The 13,108-nt window shown below is 43.8% G+C and overlaps 1 pseudogene; it reads left to right on the forward strand.

The window, feature by feature from the left end:
* The first annotated feature begins 456 nt into the window (after nt 1-456).
* Nucleotides 457-1,659, forward strand: LOC123730926 (uncharacterized protein C18orf19 homolog A-like; annotated as a pseudogene).
* Nucleotides 1,660-13,108: the final 11,449 nt, after the last annotated feature.

Here is a 13,108-nt window from a genome sequence, read left to right on the forward strand (position 1 = left end):
GCGGGCAGGTGCGGGCAGTGATCAATTGAATAGCATGCATTTAGTTTTACTTGCATTTAAAAGCAGTTGGAGGCCACGGAAGGAGAGATGTATGGCATTGAAGCTCGTCTGGAGATTAGTTAACACAGTGTCCAAAGAGGGGCCAGAAGTATACAGAATGGTGTCGTCTGCGTAGAGGTGGATCAGAGAATCACCAGCAGCAAGAGCGACATCATTGATGTATACAGACAAGAGAGTCGGCCCGAGAATTGAACCCTGTTGCACCCCTGTAGAGACTGCCAGAGGTCCGGACAACAGGCCCTCCGATTTGACACACTGAACTCTATCAGAGAAGTAGTTGGTAAACCAGGCGAGGCAATAATTTGAGAAACCAAGGCTGTCGAGTCTGCCAATAAGAATGTGGTGATTGACAGAGTCGAAAGCTTTGGCCAGGTTGATGAATACGGCTGCACAATAATGTGGTTCAGGAGGACTCTAAAGCAGAATGGGAAGGTCATGATCCCCCTTCGCCTCATCACCTCCTCCATGTGGTTTGGGACATTTTACTATGCTACCATGCAGCAAGTTTTATTTAATATTTATCTATGCAGGGAAGTCCCAATGTCTCTTTTGCAAGGGAGCTCTGTATCACAAAAATGCAGCATGAAATAAAGTACATAATAAGAAATGAGTTATTAATTACAACAGTTCTTTACTATGCTGCCATGCAGAAAGTTACAAGTAATAACGTTGTACAGCAATATCAAGACATTATTTAGCAAACTGAAATGAGAGGAAGAGACAAAAGACAAACCCATAAACATTCATGTACAATGTGAGATGTTTTTCTGAGGCTGTTTCTGTTACTCCTCTCCATATGGGCATTAGTGATAATGGGCTTTTCTCCATCCCCGGTCAACCTGACACAGACACCGCTGAGTCTCATTTAGATAGACAGTATTCTGATTAAACAGTCAGGGTTGTGTCTGTCCTGGCCTGACAGTAAGACCTGACAATAAGCTGGCTTTAATTAGTCTCAGACTGGGATGGGCAGAGTGATGGTCATTAGTTTAGTTGTTGACACTTGACTGACATGATGTCATAGAAAATTCCGTTCCATTTCTGGATTATGTTGGACTCCCGCAGGAGCTTGTTAAACTGTTGGAGCATTCCCAGAGTGGCTATGCACTGAATGCTCTTATCTCATTACACGTTTGGACAGCAATTGTTTGTGATTGGATTGTCATACTATGGCAATTGCTTTGAGTGTTTTTGTATTGAAAACAATGTCCAGAGCTAAATCACCACAATCTTAATTAACACATCATAGTAATCACATTAACACTAACCACAATGCTCATGTTTATTGTCAGATTGTCACAGTGTACCTGGCTGAGGTGACAATAAGGTGGGACGTCCCTCTCGATCAGATACCTGCATAAACACAGTCACATGACCACCCCACCGCCCATTAAGGAGTATCTGCAGAACAAGATGGAGGAGACCAAGGAACGCCTCTCTGAGAAGATGGATTGAAACCAAGGACAGGTTGTCTGAGAAGATGGAAGAGATCATCTGTCGAGGAGGATTGGGGACAACAAGGACAAGTTGGCAGAGAAACTCCAGGAGACCAAAGACCAAGTGTTTTTCAGAAAGAAGCCCGGAGTAGATCTATGTTAATTCCTGAATATGATTAAATATATGTTCATATGGCCACTATAGCTCTTGAGAAGGATGGATGGACATATTGCCCTAAACTGACTTCATCAGATACCACACACTTACAACATTGTTGGATTCTAGCTTGAAATACTTGCTATATTAGAAGTGAATGATTACATGTATAAGGAATATATATTGTGGGATCAATGGAGTGTGGATAAGAACTAGGGTTATGGAAGTTACTGAGTGAGAAAAAAGGCAATCACTTGGTTGCAACCACTGATAAGGTTGGCTAGCCGTGGATCAGAGAGGAGTTGAGGAATGTGGGCCGAGATGTCTAGATGTGCAAGGAGGAGACTCCACCTAATAGGCGGGTATAAATACTTGTGCTGGTGGAAACATGTCTTTGTCTTTGCAGCTGTTTGACCCAGTGGGTGAATAAACTTGGTTTGAGCTTTAACTAGTTGTCCGTTAGGTTCTGACAAACAGAGTGAAAAACTAACAGTTGGTGTTGTCGGCAGGATTCACGATGATTTTTAGTCGAACTGGACAGTCCGAATCAGTAGAGCAGGAGCCGGGCACAAAAACAAGGCAGGCACAGTTCCTACACATTCTGACATCTTAGGGAGATGAGAATCTGAACAATAATATAAGCCTAAGCTTATTCAGTAGTTCCTTTGTGTTAGGACCGGTCGTAAACATATGGTTTAGGGTAGGTTCCATAAGGATAAGTCCCGAGTGGAGGTGTTCCTCTGCAAGATCGATAGAAATATATATATGGTTTAGGGCAGGTTCCATAAGGATAGGTCTCGAGTGGGGATAAGTGTTCCTCTGCAAGATCCATGAGTGACACAACAGTAAAGGATAGATTCTGTGTAGGATAGGTCCCTAGAGGTAGTATTCCCCTGCGAGGCTTGTAAGAGGGACGAAAGTCCCAGCCGCAGTAGCCAGGAAGCCGTAGGATGTGTGTATGAATGTTTGAACATGATTTGTGTGTAGTAGCAGTAGCAATAAAGAGAGGTTGGTTTATGCCCTATTGAGGTGGCAAACTGTGACAGATGAGGTGGGTTGTTGGGAACAGTGGTATTTTGGTCAAGAAATTGGACTAAAACCCCTTCCCATGCTACACATTAGTCATCCACAATTGTCTGTGGGGAATTGACAGAAACAGTGTCATCCAGCACCAAAAGTATACAGAGGAGTGACGAAATTATTGGTAGCCTAAGCTGTTACTGCTTAATGCCGTCGGGGGGGACCGCCGAGTCTATAATAACTTAAATGGCTTGTATGGCCAGGAGACTCCCGGAGTGGGAGGAGACTCCGAGTGGAAGGGGTAGAAGGGGAAAATGTTACCAAAGCAGAGGCAATAAAAACATATGACCAGCACCATGAACCAGATAAATGGTGAGGAAAATTTGCCAAATTTGCCAAAATTGGTACACATTATCCCGTGGATGGAAAGTTTAAAACCAGCCAAGAGTGTATCGATGCAATCGTAGTGTGGAATACTGAAATCAGAGAACGGTCCAGACCACAATACGCAGGCATCCTAACCATGGGATTTTATCAGAAGCAGATAAAGATGTAAAAAATAGAGACCTGCGAGGTAAAATAGAGCAGGCAGTAGACAAGAACGAGGCGACAAAGAAAAAACTAGGCATATCAGAAGGGAATGCGCATAGATTAGATGAACAGCAGCAGGAATTGGCTATTGCGCTAGAAAATAGTCAAAAACTAAACCAAGAATTAGAGGGTGCCCTTGAGGACAAAAACAAATAATTATCACAAGGCGAGACCCAGATGCAGATGGTTGGAGTCTTTGATGTTTATTGATCCAAAAAGGGGTAAGGCAAGAGAATGGTCGTGGACAGGCAAAAAGTCAAAACCAGTTCAGGAGGTACAGAGTGGCAGACAGGCTCGAGGTCAAGGCAGGCAGAATAGTCAGGCAGGCGGGTACAGAGTCCAGAAACATGCAAGGGTCAAAACCGGGAGGACCAGCAAAAAGAGAATAGAAAAGGCAAGAGCACGGGGATAACACGCTGGTTGACTTGGACATACAAGACCAACTGGCACAGAGAGACAGGAAACACAGGGATAAATACACTGGGGAAAACAAGCGACACCTGGAGGGGGTAGAGACAATCACAAGGACAGGTGAAACAGATCAGGGTGTGACAACAATACAACTCATGGTTGCGCTTCAACAGTATCAAAATATGTGTGGAGGAGTATATGCAATTGCAACTCCTCCTCCGTTCGCCCCATGCTATAAGATAAAACAGGTCACATCTAGTGGGCCACAATTATACCTCTCTCTTGGATAGTGGATCAGAATTATCCAGGTAATAATAGAGATGTGAGCCCAGTACGAACAAACACGACCCCGGTTACATATTATCTTGGACAAATAGTACCAGGAGAGGACAACCCTATTCCCGATGACACACATCCCAAAGTATGGATCCAAATTCAGCATCACCATCAGCCACTGAGCGTGAGTGTAATGTGTAGTATTATGAAAGAGGCACTGGATCCAGTAAAAGAGGGACAGGAATGTATCAGTTTTTCTGAGGAAACGGTGATTACGATCATATTGTACCCTCGCTTTTGCCAAAGGCCATGTTTTCAACAATCGCACAGGGATATCGAAACGTCAGCTTGGTCCTTCGGACACAAACTGTGTGACCCAGCGACAACAAATGACGAAATTGAGGGATTCTTAACCACAGTTGGGAATATATTGTTTTGACCGGATGCAAGTAAAATTAGTAACTGTACTCAGGGTCCGAAGAAGGGATGCGCGATTATGTGTATTCGGATGGATGATACTAATCAGACAATGGGGGATAGATACGATCGAAATGCTGAAATTTGTACGTCTGCTTTGATGGCAATCGCAAAAAGGGTGTACATTTGAGAATTCAGTGTTTTTAATTTGTTAATTAATTTTTTATTTTTTTAAGGGGTGGATCAGCTTTAATATTGAGGATAGATTGTTGCTTCCATCAATGTAATTGTCTGCATCACTTCCAATCCCCCTTATATTTTTTAGGTAAATATATATATATCGATATACCTACATACATACCCATGTTTGTGTATGTATGTGTATATATATATATTTAAATATATATGAACATTCATACATATACACATATATACATACATACATTATTCCCCGCAAATCCTACCACCCCTCCCCCAAATGGGGCGGCAGGTAGCCTAGTGGTTAGAGCGTTGGACTAGTAAACGAAAGGTTGCAAGATCGAATCCCTGAGCTGACAAGGTAAAAATCGGTTGTTCTTCCCCTGAACAAGGCAGTTATAATAAGAATTTGTCCTTAACTGGCTTGCCTGGTTAAATAAAGGTAAAATTAAAAAAAATTGAGGAAACTAATAAAAAATAACACTTGGGCTTCTACCTTCAGTTTATATATCTTATTATTCTTTATGCACATTTTACAGACAATAGTTAAATTTTGTTTGTTTTTAGTCCTTCCTCTATTTTTGATGTCCATCCAGTTTGATTTCTATTTGTAACTGTGCTATTTCACAACATTTCTGAAGCTATATACATTTTACAGACCCCGTATGTTTTACATTGTTTATCTTGTTATTAGTCCCACCCTTCAGCTCCATTCAACCCCTCCCATCTATCTCTCAACACCATCCATTTTGGATTTCTATTTGCCATATATTTTTCAACTGTGCTGTGATGCTTCACAAAAGTACTGAACCTTTCTATTCTCATAGCTTCTACAGATTGTAAAATAAAAATAAACATTTTTGCTAAAATAATTATTCTATTATTGATTGATTGACTATGGCTTTTCAAATCACCCAGTATTGCTATCTGCAGCGTTAGTTCTAGGCAAATGTTGTTCTTCAGCCATTCCTGGACCTGTGACCAAAAACAAGCTACATATGGACAATACCAAAATAAATGCTCAGTAAAACCTGAGGGGTTTTCAATTTTGTGAGACATTTTATTCGGTCGTTTTCTGAAATTGAGACACTTACAGAATTTACGAAAGGGGGGAAGGGTCCCCATAAAAAATATAGTGGAGTCAAGAGTTTTTCCTAGGGAGTTTTTCCTAGCCACCGTGCTTCTTTCACATGCATTGCTTGCTGTTTGGGGTTTTAGGCTGGGTTTCTGTACAGCACTTTGAGATATCAGCTGATGTACGAAGGGCTATATAAATACATTTGATTTGAAGAGTGTGAGGAAGTGTTTGTCAAGCTAAAGAAGCAATTGTGTCAAGTGCCAGCACTGGGGTTGCCAAACATAAAATTATCTTTTAAAATGTTTGTTCATGAACATGAAAGGCATTGTAGTGCAGTGGTTACGCAAAATCATGGGGGAAAAGAGAGATCAGTAATCTACTGGAGAAAATCATTAGACTCGGTGGCAAGAGGAATGCCCCCATGTCTGAGGGCAGTTCAAGCTTCAAAGATGGTGTTGCATAGCATTGCTTCGATTACAATGGGTCAAAAAGTGGATCTGTATATTCCACATGCTGTAGCAACCACACAGCACGAAAGCACAACATGTTACTAGTGCAAGACGGACAAAATGGTTATGTTAAATTAAATGGGGAAAATCTACAATTCCATCAAATTGGTGCTTTGAATCCTGTGTCGTTAATGCCGTTGCCTGGGGAGGGTGAATTGCACATCTGTGACCCAGATCAAATTACTCCAAAGCCTCGGCCCGATTTGCAAGACACAGCATTGGAATTCGTACAATCATTAGCTACATGACCATAGTAGGGAAGAGAGTAACGGGGTACGCTGTGGGTGATGACAGGGGTGTAGTAAAGGCTGGCCAACTGCCAGCCTCTGTGTCAGCCTAGGGAGCGGAGTTATATGCATTAGCCAAGGCCTATAGGTTGTCTGAAGGGGAGAACGTAACAATATACACTGATTCTCGATATACATTTTGTTCATGATTTTGGTGCATTGTGGTCACAATGGGGCATGTTAACAGCGACAGAAAACACCAATAAAAAAAAAATGGACATGAAGTAGAAGCATTATTAGAAGCATGTCAGCTACCCAGTAAATTAGCAGTGGTGAGATGTGGAGCTCGTATTAGTCATACAGATAAAATAGCCATTGGGAATTCCCGAGCAGACAAAACGGCCAAGGCAGTAGCCTTAGTAAGAGAAGGTGTTATGAAACCACATGTAAATGCCAAGGCTGGGATTCTAAAAGATTTACAGCAGCAAACTAACAAGAAAGAAATGTGAGAGTGGTTAGAACATGGTTGCCAAGTAGACGCTGAGGGGTTGTGATATAATACCACCACTGGAAGACCAGTAGCACCAAGCGGGATACATATTACTCTTTCTGAAATGTATCAAATCAAATTTTATTAGTCACATACCCCCTAACCAACAATGCGGTTTAAAATAATATGAATAAGAAATAAAAGTAACAAGTAGTTAAAGAGCAGCAGTAAAATAACAAAAGCGAGACTATATACAGGGGGTACCGGTACAGAGTCAATGTGGAGGTTATATACAGGGGGTACCGGTACAGAGTCAATGTGGAGGCTATATACAGGGGGTACCGGTACAGAGTCAATGTGGAGGCTATATACAGGGGGTACCGGTACAGAGTCAATGTGGAGGTTATATACAGGGGGTACCGGTACAGAGTCAATGTGGAGGCTATATACAGGGGGTACCGATACAGAGTCAATGTGGAGGCTATATACAGGGGGTACTGATACAGAGTCAATGTGGAGGCTATATACAGAGGGGTACCGGTACAGAGTCAATGTGCGGGGGCACCGGTTAGTTGAGGTAATTGAGATAATATGTATATGTTATTAAAGAGACTATGCATAGATCATAACAGAGAGTAGCAGAGGTGTAAAAGGGGGGGGGCAATGCAAATAGTCTAGGTAGCCATTTGACTAGATATTCAGGAGTCTCTGTAGCTCAGTTGGTAGAGCATAGTGTTTGCAACGCCAGGGTTGTGGGTTTGATTCCCACGGGGGGCCAGCACAGGGAAAAAAAAAGAAGAAAAAAAATGTATGAAATGTATGCATTCACTACTGTAAGTCGCTCTGGATAAGAGTGTCTGCTAAATGACTAATGTCTCATGGCTTGGGGGTAGAAGCTGTTTAGAAGCCTCTTGGACCTAGACTTGGCGCTCTGGTTGTGCGGTTGTTATGGTTAGGGTTGTTGTCCTGGCACCACACAGCCAGGTCTCTGACCTCCCTATATGCTGTCGGTGATCATGCCTACCACTGTTGTGTCATTGGCAAACTTAATGATGGTGTTGGAGTCGTGCCTGGCCGTGCAGTCATGTGTGAACAGGGAGTACATTTTAGTCATTTAGCAGACACTCTTATCCAGAGCGACTTACAGTAGTGAATGCATACATTTCATGCATTTTTTAAAAATGTATTTCTTTTTTTTTGTACTGGCCCCCCGTGGGAATCAAACCCACAACCCTGGCATTGCACACACCATGCTGGCGTTGCAAACACCATGCTCTACCAACTGAGCCACAGGGAAGGCCGAGGGGACTGAGCACGCACCCCTCAGAGGCCCCTGTGTTGAGGATCAGAGTGGCGGATGTGTTGTTACCTACCCTTACCACCTGGGGGCGGCCCATCAAGAAGTCCAGGATCCAGTTGCAGAGAGAGGTGTTTAGTCCCAGGGTCCTTAGCTTATTGATGAGCTTTGAGGGCACTATGGTGTTGAACGCTGAGCTGTAATCAATGAATAGCATTCTCACATAGGTGTTCCTTTTGTTCAGGTGGGAAAGGGCAGTGTGGAGTGCAATAGAGATTGCATCATCTGTGGATCTGTTGGTGCGGTATGCAAATCGGAGTGGGTCTAGGGTTTCTGGAATAATGGTGTTGATGGGAGCCATGACCAGCCTTTCAAAGCACTTCATGGCTACAGACGTGAGTGCTATGGGTCGGTAGTAATTTAGGCAGGCCGAGACATGGGCGCTGGGCAAGCCGGTTGGAGTGTGGGAGCCCAACAAACCAGCAGGAGCGTGAGAGACTGGCGAGCCGGCTGAGGCATGGAAGCCAGAGAATCCGACTGAGGCAAGACGCCTGTTGATCCTGCTGCAGCGAGGGAGCCCGATGATCCGGTGGAGAGTGACATGGGATGGGAAGCTGCCGAGCCAACCGAGGTAAGGTAACCTCTCAAGCCAGCCAGGGCGTGAAAGCCAGACGGGCCGGATTAGGCACCCCCGGTTCCATCGGCGGTGGAATCCACCCCGACGTCACCAACAAAACTGGGCGAACAGGAACTGATGATCCGGCTGTGGCCTGACGTGGGATAGGCGCCATACGAGCCAACTGGTTCCATCAGTGGTGACCCAGAGTCGATGCCTCCATACCAACCGGAACGCCAGTACTCCCCGATGCTTCGTGTGATGGCTGCTGCATTCTGTCACATGTGACGATGCTGGAGAGAGACGAAGCAGGTACAGGGAGTCAAACATTTAATATAGAACGGACATGGAAGGAGACAGGAACAGCGTCAGCAAACAAGTAATACAGACAAAAGACAATTAATGCAGCAGCGGGGAACAGAGCAAGGGAACTGACAAATATAGGGGAGGTAATAAACAGATAATGAGTGAGTCCAGGTGAGTCCGATATCGCTGATGCCCATGAAGAGGGAAGGCAGGCGTGTGAAATTGATGGCAGGAGTGCGTGATGCCTGGCGCCCTCAAGCACCAGGGGAGGGAAGAGCGGGAGCAGGTGTGACAATTCCAAGAAAAACAAAAAACCCTCCGTTAGGATGGAATGGAAAATATGGTGCTGTACAACGTGACAGTTGGGAGTAGGCTACGGTACTGGGCTATTTAGCTGAAGAATCCCCGTGTCGTGCGGGCACGTGGGAGACCGGGGTTAAATTTCCCAACGGAGAGGAAGGGGTACGCTGTCCTTGTACATAAGAATTTGTTTTTAACTGACTTGCCTAGTTAAATAAAGGTTGCACTAAGAGCATAATATTTCTACACCCTTAATTGTAGTCTAACCAATACCCAATTGGAGATTCATTCAAAATTGTGGCCCCATCCACAAAGTTTCAAAATACAGAGAGGTGTTGGTAAAGGTACATTGTCCTGCTAAACGCCCATAATGGGCTATTATAATACTGTACAGGGTGTCCAGGTCAGGATAACAAAAACATTTATTTATTAAAGACTATCAGAAAGAATTTTGGTCTTTATTTATTTTGATCCAAAGCCATGAATGAGTGAGTCACTCATGTAGGTGCCGGCTACATGACTGTGCCATCAACTTTTTTTTATTTCACGTTTATTTAACCAGGTAGGCTAGTTGAGAACAAGTTCTCATTTATAACTGCGACCTGGCCAAGATAAAGCAAAGCAGTGCGACATAAACAACAAGACAGAGTTACACATAAACAAACATACAGTCAATAACACAATAGAAACAATCTATATACAGTGTGTGCAAATGAGGTAGGATAAGGGAGTTAAGGCAATAAATAGGCCATAGTGGCGAAATAATTACAATATAGCAATTAAACACTGAAGTGATAGATGTGCAGAAGATGAGTGTGCAAGTAGAGATACTGGGTGCAAAGGAGCAAAATAAATCAAATACAGTATGAGGGTGAGGTAGTTGGATAGGCTATTTACAGATGGGCTATGTACAGGTGCAGTGATCTGTGAGCTGCTCTGACAGCTGGTGCTTAAAGCTAGTGAGGGAGATATGAGTCTCCAGCTTCAGTGATTTTTACAGTTTGTTCCAGTCATTGGCAGCAGAGAACTGGAAGGAAAGGTGGCCAAAGGAGGAATTGGCTTTGGGGGTGACCAGTGAGATATACCTGCTGGAGCGCGTGCTATGGGTGGGTGCTGCTATGGTGACCAGTGAGCTGAGATAAGGCGGGGCTTTACCTAGCAAAGACTTATAGATGACCTGGAGCCAGTGGCTTTGGCGACGAATATGAAGCGAGGGCCAGCCAACGAGAGCATACAGGTCGCAGTGGTGGGTAGTATATGGGGCTTTGGTGACAAAACGGATGGCACTGTGATAGACTGCATCCAATTTGCTGAGTAGAGTGTTGGAGGCTATTTTGTAGATGATATCACCGAAGTCAAGGATCGGTAGGATAGTCAGTTTTACGAAGGTATGTTTGGCAGCATGAGAGAAGGATGCTTTGTTGCGAAATAGGAAGCCAATTCTAGATTTAATTTTTGATTGGAGATGCTTAATGTGAGTCTGGAAGGAGAGTTTACAGTCTAATCAGACACCCAGGTATTTGTAGTTGTCCACATATTCTAAGTCAGAGTCTGGAAGGAGAGTTTACAGTCTAATCAGACACCTAGGTATTTGAAGTTGTCCACATAATCTAAGTCAGAGTATGGACGGGCGGGCAGATGCTGGACGGGCGGGCAGGTGCGGGCAGCGATCGGTTGAAGAGCATGCATTTAGTTTTACTTGCATTTAAAAGCAGTTGGAGGCCACGGAAGGACAGCTGTATGGCATTGAAGCTCGTCTGGAGGTTAGTTAACACAGTGTCCAAAGAAGGGCCAGAGGTATACAGAATGGTGTACTGTACAAAACCATAAATTACCTCTAAATCCCACAGGATAATCGCAAAACTTTTAGTGGAGCATCCACTGTACATCATTACAGATAGACCTTTTTAGTGGTGGACAAATTCTCAAGTATTTGCAACTTCCTCAGCTTCAGCAAACTTTGTAGCACAAACTTTGTCACAGGAAGTGATACCGAGATGGGGCTTATTCCGGACACTAGACCCTGATCAAAGGACACATTTCACCTCCAAATTGCGTAAGGCTTTAGGAATTGAACATGCCTTCCATTGTCTGTATAGGCCACAAGCGGCGGGGATAACTGAGCATTAGATCCGTTCGATTAAGGAGAAATTGGCCAAAACGTTGAGCACTGACGGGAAAGTCTGGGTTACGAATTTACCCGTGGTACTGATAGCAATGAGGGCATCAACTACCCTTCAATACCAGAAACCAGCCATATTCTCCAATTCTGTTGTTGTTCAACGCCACATCTTGAGTTCTAGAATCCCACAAACAACACATTATAATGAGTTATTTTCCCAAGTGACCACAGCCAAAGAACAAGCACTGAATCTTTATGAATGAATACAACAGCACTTAAAGCAACATTTTTTATTGTTTGTCATTTTCTTTTCACCTTTTTCCTGTATTTTCCTGTAAGTATTGCAATAACAGACCTCGGACTGAAACTCTATGGCATCACATTTGCTTTGATAAAAAAAAAATAAGAAAGAAAATTCAAAGTACACAGCAGTGTTTTTCCTCACTAGATTTTACTGTTGAATAAAGCTTAATGTTGAAGTCCATATCGATGCAGCCATGTGATGGGGGGTGGGGTGATTTCAATGAATTGTGCATGGAAAAAACATTCCGTTTTAGAACTCAAAGATCACTGGAATGGGGAGCACACAGAATCAGAACCATTCGAACAGCCCTGGAGTTCTAGAACACAGAACCATTCAAACAAGGCTGGAGTTCTAGAACACAGAACCATTGAAATAGCCCTAGAGTTTAGAACACAGAACCATTCAAACAGCACTCGAGTTCTAAAACACAGAACCATTCAGACAGCCCTGGAGTTTTATAACACAGAACCATTCAGACAGCCCTGGAGTTCTAGAACACAGAACCATTCAGACAGCCCTTGAGTTCTAGAACACAGAACCATTCAGACAGCCCTGGAGTTCTAGAACACAGAACCATTCAAACAGCCCTTGAGTTCTAGAACACAAAACCATTCAGACAAACCCTGGAATTCTTAAAATGCATAACCTAAATATCCCTTATAGGGGTAAAATGTAATGTAATGTAAATGTAAAAGTCAACCCACCCACTCCTGTGACTGCTTGCCTTAAAGTCTGTCATACTTAATTACCCCCCCATAGATCAGCTCTTCCTGTGAACTGTGTGAGGTCCTCTACATGTGTATCTTTATGTGTCCACACTGTAGTTCTTGGCCTTGTGTTATTTTCTGCTATTGGTCGAAGTCTGGTTATTAATACAGGTCCAACCAGTGCTGGGGTTTCTATGGCTTTATTTGCTGAGTACCAAAAGTAGCAGCTAAAGTAGAGTGGTGGTTCTACAACTGGGTCTATCCACAGGGTTACTGGGTCGATCCACAGGTGTACTGGGTCGATCCACAGGGTTACTGGGTCTATCCACAGGGGTACTGGGTCTATCCACAGGGGTACTGGGTCTATCTACAGGGGTACTGGGTCTATCCACAGGGTTACTGGGTCTATCCACATGGGTACTGGGTCGATCCACAGGGGTACTGGGTCGATCCACTGGGTACTGGGTCTATCCACAGGGGTACTGGGTCTATCCACAGGGGTACTGGGTCTATCCACAGGGGTACTGGGTCGATCCACAGGGGTACTGGGTCGATCCACTGGGTACTGGGTCGATCCACAGGGGTA

This window comes from Salmo salar, chromosome 27, assembly GCF_965601325.2.
Source record: "Salmo salar chromosome 27, fSalSal1, whole genome shotgun sequence".
Lineage (NCBI taxonomy): Eukaryota > Metazoa > Chordata > Actinopteri > Salmoniformes > Salmonidae > Salmo > Salmo salar.